An 11501-nucleotide genomic window follows, 5' to 3' on the forward strand; every position below is an offset into this window, starting at 1 on the left:
AGATTATAACAGATTACCATATAAAGGAGCCACAGCTATATTAGTGCAGATAAACTGCAACAGTTGTTAGTGATCCTGTGATAATCCACAGTCTCATGCTTGCATAAAAATAACAGCATATATTGAAGACAGAGTAATAACAAGATTAAATTAAGACCAATGTTGCTGTATGCTATACAATGTCCCTTGGGCAATGTGCACGCTGTTACAAAAGGAATGCATGCACATTCCCAGCAGTGAGTGAAAGGACATGACACTGCACTTAGGAGCAAAAGTGCTTCAGATGGAAATAAACCGACCCATCAGTAATGACCTGACTGAACACGCTGCCCTGCACCTCAACACGTTTTTCGCTGCCACTTCATCGGGAGGTGCAGGGAGTGTTATGTCGGCGGTTTAAATCCCCCAGTGTGGGGGCTCACCTGCCAATAACGGTGCACATCAGGACGCCGAGGCCCGTCCCACTCAGCACATTTGCGTCAGGGAATCCCCAGCATGCACAGGTGCAGCACAGAGATCCTATTAGACGCCAGGTGTCGAAGTGTCGGGGGGAGGAGCATCAGCAAGCCAACGTGCGCACAGGCAAGAAGCCTGAAATCCCATTACATAGTAGGGCAAAGTGTGGGCAGGGTGCAGAATGTAGATAGTAATACATGGACATAGTATAGAACACCACCATTTAAAGCCTAATAGTAAAGATGTTTATTCAAAGGGATCAGGGAGCACTTCTTTATTCATCCACTAGGTACCGCCAGATCTAAAATTAGAACATATAAAATAAATGACATGGTCCAAAACAACCCTCAAATCATCCACAGTATCAGATCACAAAAAAATCATTAATGATCATAATTCTCAAATATGATACACAGTATCAAGAGATTATATCATGAAAATATCATGACAAAAGAGACATAGAAAGGCACGATGGGAAAAATGGCAAATATCATATATCTTGTGATAAGAAAATAGATCAAATTTTTTTTTTTTGCCTATTTGAGAAAGGGCTTGAAGCTTACCTAAAATTCCTTTTGTAACAGCGTGCACATCGCCCAAGGGACATTGTATAGCATACAGCAACATTGGTCTTAATTTAATCTTGTTATTACTCTGTCTTCAATATATGCTGTTATTTTTATGCAAGCATGAGACTGTGGATTATCACAGGATCACTAACAACTGTTGCAGTTAACCCCATGTGGAGCATCTCCCACCGCCTGTGATATTTTTGATAATATAACATCATTTAGCCGGTATTTTGGCGCTGAACATAATCCTGACGCGCATAGCTGCCCTGTTGTTTGTTGTGTGTATTGATTTTAAAGCTTCACCATTTTGCACTGTGTGTTTCCGATTCGCATTGTGTAATAAAAATATTTTTACATTGGTAAAACTCTTTGGCATTTAGCCTTTATTTAACCCTTTAATGGATGTACCAAATAGAGTCAGTTTGTAAATATTGGTTTCTGCTTTGGTGACTTTGGTCTAAACCATATGTATATGTAATATGTTAATATATTGAGTCTTGGAAGACCTGAAGATCTAATGTATTCCTAGATTCGTTCTCTAGCCATCTTCTTAGCGTCAGCAGATAGGGTGCCGTCAATTGAGTATAGGGCAGAGAAAAAGTCCCTAAATGCCTAAGCAATGTCTCATGGGAGTGTATCCCTCCCCCCGTTGACTTTCGCATGAGGGGTATGTATCCTTTGGAACGTTGAGCCCTTAAGACCCTAGCCAGGGTCCTACTATTTTAGTTTCTAAATTCATAAAAATGCCTCCGACATCTTGTCAGCGAGGCCTTAGCTTTATTGGACAACAAAGATCTTAGCTGCTCTCTCTTCTGAAGTAGAAGAGTTTTGGAGCCACTGTCTAATTGATCCTTAAGAAGAATCCCCAAGGCATGGAAGTCAGCTAACAGGGCAACTATCTCAGAGTTCTTCTCTCGTTTCAAACAGGCCCCATGTTTTATAAGTATCCCCCTCACTACACATTTGTGGGCTTCCCACGTTACATTAGGAGAGGTGTCTCCACCCGAACAGAGTTTGAAAAATTCCATTACCGCCGTCTGGATTTCCTGCATGGTCAGCTGGTCACTTAAAAGCGAGGTATTCAGGATTAGAGTTGAGCGCGGTTCTCCAGTTCATGGCTCGAGTGATTTTGGGGGCTGTTCTAGATAGAACTAGAACTCGAGCTTTTTGCTAAAGCTCGATAGTTCTAGATACGTTCGAGAACGGTTCTAGCAGCAAAAAGACCAGCTAATTACTAGCTGGCTTTCCGCTGTAATAGTGTAAGTCACTGTGACTCACACTATTATGAAATTTCAGTGTATAGTGTGCGGGAACAGCGCATTCAGATCACTGCTGTATGGATAATGGCGATCGCCATTTTTTTTTTTTTCCTTGTCTTCCTTCCCTAAGCGCGCATGTGTAGTGGGGCGGGCCAGCATGTCAGCCAATCCCAGACACACACACAGCTAAGTGTACTTTTAGCCAGAGAAGCAACGGCATGTGTGATAGGATGTCCATGTCAAATGTTCCTGCATTATAAAAACGAGTATCTGCCTGTCCGGACGCCATTATCTCTTCTGCCTCCTTGGTGTCAGTCACCGCTGGCGCAGCGCCTATCTCCAATACTGCTGTGTACGCTCTATACACAGCGCTGTACAGAATAGGGATAGCACTTTCTATCAGTCCTTTTAAGGGCTAATACCGGCAGGGTCAGAGCCATAGGTGACAAGTCCGTGAAAACAGAGTTTAACAGCTACACAAGATGACAGCGTCTGTGTAGCTAAGGTCAGGGATTTCCTCGCTGCATTTCCCCATTAGGAGGGATAGAAAGGCAGGCTTCCTTTCCTCTACCCAGAGACCCACAACCCTGCCACTGTACCCTCCTGCCCTTTGCACATTCAAACTCATTGTTACTAAGCCATTATACTAGCAAACACTGAGTGAACTTAGTGGCATCCTAAACGTGGCTGTTGGACTTCTGTATTGTCCCACTAGTGCAAAGATATTTGCAGCACGTCTGCCTGCATTGCACACTCAAACTCATTGTTACTAAGCCATTATACTAGCAAACACTGCTGCCAGTTTAAGGGCCGTAGTTGCATTGTCAGGGATAATTATTGTTGTTTATTCTGCTGTTAATAAAGCTAGACCACCGCTGAAATCTACACCACCTCTCAATTTTTACTACCACATTTTAAGTGCACAATCTTGTCACAATCAAATGAGTGGCAAAATGACAGATGCTGGTGGAAAAAACGGGAAGAGGCATGTTGGAAAAGGAAAAAAAGGGTTTGTCCGTGGGGAAGGTGGCAAAGCTCCATTAACATCTGCTGAAGATAGACCATCTTCCAGCAAAAGTAAGATGTCTACTACTTACTGTGGACAATCTGATGTGCTCCCTTTTTTACGGACACGAACAACTGGAACAAAGGTAGATGATGGCCAAAAAAGGAAAATGCTTGAATGGATCTCAAGTGGTCCAACAAGTGCCCTCTCCGCCACCTCAACTACCGCATCCAAAAAACACCAGTCCTCTGAGTTGTCATCCCAATCAAACTTGCTTTCTCCCAGCTCTGAAGTCTCCATCCGCCCTGCACAGTATGGTGGAACTGAGATGGCTGAGTCTGCAGAGCTGTTCAGTCACACTATAGCCTGGGAATCAGAGGTCTGCTCCCAAGCTACAGTGAGTACAGACCAGGAAATGGTCTGCAGTGATGCCCAGAACCTTTGTGACTCTGATTCAGGCCGTGAGGACCAAGTTTCTGAGCATAATGTTGACCCTTTTTCACAAACTGTAACACCTGTTGTTATAGACAATGAGGAACATACTGATGACGATGAGACGCAGATACCAGATTGGGATGACAACTTAAATATTCAGTCAGGGCAAGAAGAGGCTCAGTCTGAGGGTGAAGGGAGTGCAAACACAACAATTGATGAGGAAGTTCTAGATCCCACCTACTGTCAACCCACAGTCAGGCCCTCGAGGAGGTCAACAGAGACGGTGGAGGAGGATGCAGCTGACGACGAAGTTACCTTGCCCCTTCCTGGACAGAGTAGGAGTACTGGCAGCACGTCTACAACTGCATCCTCAGCCACCACTGTGCCTCTGAGCACTAGTCGGAGTGGATCAGCAGGTCGCATGCCCTCTAAGCCTTGCCTAGCCTGGTCCTTTTTTGACATAGCAAAAGATCGCCCAAATTATGTGATCTGTAAAATTTGTCATGATTCTGTTAGTAGAGGGCAAAACCTCAGCAGTTTGACAACTTCTTCCATGAATCGTCACATGAATAAATATTATATGTCCCGGTGGGAAGCTCACCGTGCTGCAATGCGGCCTAGTGGAGCGAACCATCCACCGCCTGCCCCTTCTAATGCATCTGCGCGCTCTTCATCTTCTAGGACTGTGGGGACAGCTGTCACACCTGGTTTTCCACGCACAACTTCCACCACTGTAACCGCAACAGGCTAGTTGGTTTGGAAGGGGAAACAAGTACGTGTGTACAGCTCTCTCAGCCATCGATAGCACCAACGCTGGATGAAGGCGACATCATGTCTATGCCTGCACTTTCCTCACAAAGCTGCATTTTTCCAGGGACACCCTACTCAACACCGTCTACACACAGCAGCCAGATCTCTGTACCTCAGATGTGGACATATAAAAGGCCATTTCCTGCGACCCATGACAAAGCTAAGAGGTTGACTTTATCCCTCTGTAAGCTCTTGGCTACCGAAATGCTGCCTTTCCGCCTGGTGGACACACAGGATTTTAGAGACCTTATGTCTGTCGCTGTGCCCCAGTACCAGATGCCCAGTCGCCACTACTTCTCTAAGAAAGGTGTGCCCGCGCTACACCAGCATGTCGCACACAACATCACCGCTTCCTTGAGAAACTCTGTGTGTGAACAGGTGCATTTCACCACAGATACTTGGACCAATAAGCATGGACAGGGACGTTACATGTCGCTGACTGGGCACTGGGTAACTATGGTGATTGATGGTGAAGGGTCTGCTGCACAAGTCTTGCCGTCCCCACGACTTGAGTGTCAATCCTCTGTCTGTCCAAGTTCCGCCACTGCTTCTGCCTCCTCCACCTCATCTGGGTCCTCCACCTCCGCCCCAAGCCTGCCTTGTCAGGCCACCAGCGTTCTCACTGCGCAGAAGGAATCACGCACCCCTCATTACTATGCTGGCAGCAGAGCGCAACGGCATCAGGCGGTCTTTAGCTTGACATGTCTTGGAAATAGGAGTCACACAGCGGATGAGTTGTGGGCAGCTCTGCAGACTGAGTTTAATAAATGGTTGTCTCCACTCAACCTGCAGCCTGGTAAGGCCGTGTGCAACAATGCTGCAAACCTGGGTGCGGCCCTTCAGCTTGGCAAGGTGACACACGTGCCTTGTATGGCTCACGTGTTGAACCTTGTTGTCCAGCAATTTTTAACACACTATCCTGGCCTAGATGGCCTTCTGACCAGGGCACGAAAACTGTCTGCTCACTTCCGCCGTTCAACCGCAGCAGCTGAGCGACTTGCATCGCTCCAGAAGTCTTTCGGCCTGCCGGTTCATCGCCTGAATTGCGATGTGCCGACACGCTGGAATTCAACTCTCCACATGTTACAGCGACTGTGGCAGCACCGCCGAGCCCTGGTGCAATACGTCATGACGTATAGCCTGGGCCAACGAGATGCAGAGGTGGGGCAGATCACCCTGATGGAGTAGTCTCAGATCAAGGACCTATGCACCCTTTTGCACAGTTTCGACATGGCGACGAATATGTTTAGCGCTGACAATGCCATTATCAGCATGACAATTCCAGTCATTTACATGCTGAAGCACACGCTTAACACTATTCGGAGTCAGGGGGTGAGACAACAGGAAGGGGAGGAACTACAGGAGGATTCATATGCGCAAGACACAACAACATCACCAAGGTCCAGACGTTCATCACCAACGCGGCAGGCATGGGACCATGGGGGAAAGGGATTAACAAGGGCGCATGGTAGCAGGCGAAATGTTGAGGAAGGTGCAAGAGAACATGAAGAAATGGAGGACGAACTTTACATGGACATGGAAGACTCAGCGGATGAGGGAGACCTTGGTCAAATTTCTGTTGAAAGAGGTTGGGGGGAGATGTCAGAGGAAGAAAGAACGGTTAGCACCTCTATGCCACAAACACAGCGTGGACTTGGTCCTCATGGCTGTGCAAGACACATGAGCGCCTTCTTGCTGCACTACCTCCAACATGACCCTCGTATTGTCAAAATTAGAAGTGATGATGACTACTGGCTTGCCACACTATTAGATCCCCGGTACAGGTCCAAATTTTGTGACATAATTCTAGCCATAGAAAGGGACGCACGTATGCAGGAGAATCAGCAGAAGCTGTTACTCGATCTTAGCTCAGCTTTTCCACCAAACAACCGTGCAGGTGCAGGGAGTGAATCTCCCAGTTGTAACTTGACAAACATGGGACGGTCTCGTCATCTTTAACAGTCTACCCATACCAGTAGCACCGTATCTGGTGCTGGTAACAGCAATTTTATGGAATATTTTCATAATTTTTTTAGAGCGTCCTTTGCAAGGCCACCAGAGACAACAAGTCTGACACATAGTCAACGGCTGGAGAGGATGATACAGGAGTATCTCCAAATGAACATTTATGCCATGACTTTGCAAATGGAGCCTTGCTCATTTTGGGCTTCAAATCTTGAAAAATGGCCAGAGCTCTCAACTTACGCCTTGGAGATTTTGTCGTGTACAGCTGCCAGCGTTGTCTCTGAACGTGTCTTCAGTGCTGCTGGGTGTGTGCTGACAGATAAGCGCAGGCGTCTGTCCAGTGACAATGTGGACAGACTAACGTTCATCAAAATGAACAAGTCATGGATCCACAAGGAATTTACTACCCCTGTGTCATCCTGGGGAGAGTAAATGCTTGTGGATTTGGAATGTGTTTGATGCAAATCAAAACATCCTGTTTGCAACTAGGGCACAACTGCTGCCACTGATGGGGTGTCTGTGTGGCTCAATTTTTGGAAAAAAAGGGAGACTCCGCTTGGAGTAACCCTTGCTTGCTGTGTTTTTTAAAAGGAGCCAAGATGAACAAGTCATGGTTCAGCAAAGACTTTGCTACCTACCCCGGTGTCATCCTGGGGACGGTTAAGAATGGCGTATTTTTGAATGTGCTTCATGCAAATCTAGCTGTGAAGTGTACAACTGGGGCACAACTGCTGCCACTGAAGGGGTGGATGTGTGTGGGGCCCATTTTTTGGAAAAAAGGGAGACTCCGCTTGGAGTAACCCTTGCTTGCTGTGTTTTTTAAAAGGAGCCAAGATGAACAAGTCATGGTTCAGCAAAGACTTTGCTACCTACCCCGGGGTCATCCTGGGAACGGTTAAGTATGGCGTATTTTTGAATGTGCTTGATGCAAATCTAGCTGTGAAGTGTACAACTGGGGCACAAGTGCTGCCACTGAAGGGGTGGGTCCGTGTGTGGCCCAATTTTTGGAAAAAAGGGAGACTCCGCATGGAGTCACCTTGCGGTGTTTTACATGATTTTAGAAGGGCGTGCCATGCCTATATCTGTGTCTCCTCCTCTTTTTCCTTGTCCAGCTCTTTTGTTTTCGCATGAGTATATGTCCTTGTCACTTTCCCATGTGTTTGTGTTGTGTTGTGAGTTGTTTGTCACCTTTTGGACACCTTTGAGGGTGTTTTCTAGGTGTTTTTATGTGTTTGTGATTGCCTGCCATTGTTTCCTATGCGGTTCGAGTTTGGTTCGTCGAACGTTCGACGAACTGAACTCGAACGAGACCTCCGTTCGACGAACCGAACTCGAGCCGAACCACGACCGGTTCGCTTATCTCTATTCAGGATTTACTTGCCATGTTTGACAATTGGGTTAAACAAAGAAAAAGAAAGAGTGATCAATGCGTGATCGGAGAAAGAGATCTCATCGATCGCAGCATCTACCAGAGAGTGAAAATCCCTGTGCTTATGGAAAAAGTAATCCAGTATTGAGTAGGAATCATGGACCGGCGAGTAGAATTTAAAATCCCTATGTGACAGATGCTGCAACTTCCATGCATCAATCAATTGGTGTTCATGCAAACTCCTCCTGATTTGATGGAGAACTGCCCTGGGCATAGTGGAGGTCCCCCTCAAGACGTCAACAGGAGGATCCAATGTGAAATTAAAGTCCCCACCCAATACCCTCTGAGAATTCCTCCACAATGCTCAAGTAACGAAGAAAAGCAGGGCACTGGCCAGAATTGGACAGGTAGAGGGCTGCAAAGGTAAAGACCTGCGACGGGATGCGCCCCTTTACCATCATAAATCTCCCATCTCTGTCCGTGCAGGCCTCCATCAGCTTCCACGGCAACACACCAGCAATTAAGATACTAGTCCCTCTGGATCGTGAGTCAATGGATGGAGAATGATAAACCGTCGGGAACCTCCTGTTTGATAACCTGTAAGGTTGCTGTAAACAGAAATGAGTTTCCTGAAGGAAAATTACCTGAAGACGTCTCTTCCAAAGCAGATTCAAGAGGTTTAGCGCTTTTCCGGGCTATGAAGACCATTGACATTCAAGGAACCCACTCTCAGGTCTGATTGAGACATCTGCTTCATGTCGGTGACAAAGACCTATGGGTAGACACCAAAAAACAGGACGGACAAACAAACCACACAAGGGGGACAAGGGGGAAAGGTGGGAGGGAAAGAAAGAGGGAAGAAAGATGGAGAAAAGCTAGTGGGTTTAGAAAACAGTAAAGCAACAGAAGAAGAAAAGAGTGTAGAAGAAGCTCACAAGGAGTTCTCAGACCTATGGAACCTGTCCAAGGTCTACAGAAGGAAAACAGTGGGGACGAGTATAGACACATGGGCAGAGCCTACCCACCCCCGCCTAAGAAATAACTGACCACCACCTCCCACAGTAAACCCACATGAGGCAGCAACAAAATTGATTTCCATTGGCCAGTCCTCCGGTACAGACCCTACAGGTGCTCAAATTACCCCACATTCCCACAAGGGAGGTAGTACATGAGGAAGAATGTACTAAAAACATACCATCTCCACAATCTAGAAAGGAAACTGTTCCAAGCTCAAAAGAAAATATAATAGAACCGAAACAGCCGGGAGCTGGTACAGTGCAGAAGTGTCACCCACAAACTCCGTTTAGAGCCAAGGTGGATCACCTTCTCCTCCCTCCCCTCTGCGTCGAGGAACCCACTGACTCCCATGAAAGCAGTCTGGCAGACAGAGATCAGGAGATCCCAGGAACAAAATCAGTCCAGGCAGCTCTGTAGGTCTTCTCAACATGAATGTGGAGTCACCCTTCTGCACAATGAGATGAAATGGATGTCCCCAGTGGTATGAAGCATTCACCTCTGATCTTGACCAGGAGCGGATGGAGCTGGCGTCTCATATACAGTGTGTTCACCCATATCCTGTTCACTGCCATTAACTTGAGAACGGCGGCAGCTATAGGCATAGAATTGGTGTCTAGGTATAGTAAAGTAGCCATGCGCCAAACAATGAAACCACCTATAGCGCTACCTGGTGGAAAACAACGGAGTTAGCATTTTTATTTCGAAAACGGAACAAGCTAGAGAAAAAAAGGGAATTACAAAGTTGTAGGGCATCATCGATTCAATACGAATCGACACCTTGCATGCAGAAATGCTATGATTAGAATGTGTAAAACTCACAAGGCTGCGGACGTGAAGCGATACCTCACGGAGACCTTCCTACAAGTCATTGGGTATGGTGGCTGCGTGGAGTGGCCTCCACGCTCACCTGACCTGACCCCATTGGACTTCTTTCTGTGAGGTCATATCAAACAGCAGGTGTATGTGACCCCTCCACCAATATTGCAGGACCCACGACGACGTATCACAGATGCTTGTGCAAACGTGTCACCTACCATATTGCACAACGTGCAGCAAGATACAGTATGCTGTCCAGAGTCCAGATGTGCATTGCAGGTGAGCATCAAAGTTAAATAAGTGCCTTATGTGTGACCAGCATTCAATGTTTTGGGGGGTCATGGGTTTATATCATAGGATTTCTATATGCAAGGTGTTGATTTGTATTGAATGTATGATGACTAGAGTTGAGTGCGGTTCGAGGTTCTCGGTTCTCCAGTTCTAGGCTCGAGTGATTTTGGGGCCTGTTCTAGATCGAACTAGAACTCGAGCTTTTTGCAAAAGCTCGATAGTTCTAGAAACGTTCGATAATGGTTCTAGCAGCAAAAAAACAGGTAATTCCTAGCTGGCTTTCCGCTCTAATAGTGTAAGTCACTCTGTGACTCACACTATTATGAAATTTCAGTGTATAGTGTGCGGGAACAGCACCTTCAGATCACTGCTGTTTGTATAATGGCAATCGCCATTTTTTTTTTTTTTCCTTGTCTTCCTTCCCTAAGCGCGCGCGTGTAGTGGGGAGGGCCAGCATGTCAGCCAATCCCAGACACACACACAGCTAAGTGGACTTTTAGCCAGAGAAGCAACGGCATGTGTGATAGGATGTCCATGTCACATGTCCCTGCATTATAAAACCGGACATTTTCCTCCAGCACGCCATTATCTGCCTTCTGCGTCCTTGGTGTCAGACATCACTGGCGCAGCTCCGTCCTAAATCCTATCGCCGATACAGCTGTATGCGCTCCATCCACAGCGCTGGACAGCTTAGGCTGGTTTCACACTACGTTTATTTAACATCCGTCCATAACGTTTTTTTAGCGGAAAAACGGATCCAGTGCAAATGCGTTTTCACTTCAATGCATTTGCAATGGACTCGCGTCCACCTGCGTTCGCATGCGTTTGCGTGCATTAGACACAGGATCCGTACTTTTGCGTTATTTTAACATGTTTCAAAAACGCTACTTGTAGCGTTTTTTACCTTTGTCAAAATAACGCATCTCACAGGATCCTTCACATTGCGCCGCGAGCTGCAATGCATTTCAATGAGCGCTGGATCCTGCCTAGCAGAATGCGTTGAGTTGTGTTGTAACAGGATCCTGTTTTTGTACTGAGCATGCCCAGAAAGTACTGAGCATGCCCAGAACCAGTCTCGCGTGATCTGTCTCTCTCTCCTCCTCCCTCCCTCACCCTCTCTATCTTTGTCTTTCCCCCTTCCTCTCCTCCCTCTCTCTCCCACCTGAGAGCTGCGGACACTCGTAACCAAGGTAAATATCGGGTAACCACTTCTCTTAGTTACCCGATGTTTACGTTGGTTACGTGTGCAGGCAGCCCTGCTCCTAGCAGCTGCAGACACTCGTAACCAAGATAAATATCGGGTATCCAAGCCCGATGTTTACCTTGGTTACGAGCGTCTGCAGCTGTCAGAAGCCGGCTCCCAGTCTGGCACGTTTAGTTCCCCTCACTCCCGATCACATGACTCCAATGCCCGCCCCTAAACATCCAGTGACAGGATCCTGCAAAGTAAGACATGCGTTTACATGCGTTTTTTGCTGTAAAAGCAGGATCCGCTTTTGCAGCAA

The sequence above is a fragment of the Anomaloglossus baeobatrachus genome, chromosome 5 (assembly GCF_048569485.1).
Source record: "Anomaloglossus baeobatrachus isolate aAnoBae1 chromosome 5, aAnoBae1.hap1, whole genome shotgun sequence".
In the NCBI taxonomy this organism is placed as follows: Eukaryota; Metazoa; Chordata; class Amphibia; order Anura; family Aromobatidae; genus Anomaloglossus; species Anomaloglossus baeobatrachus.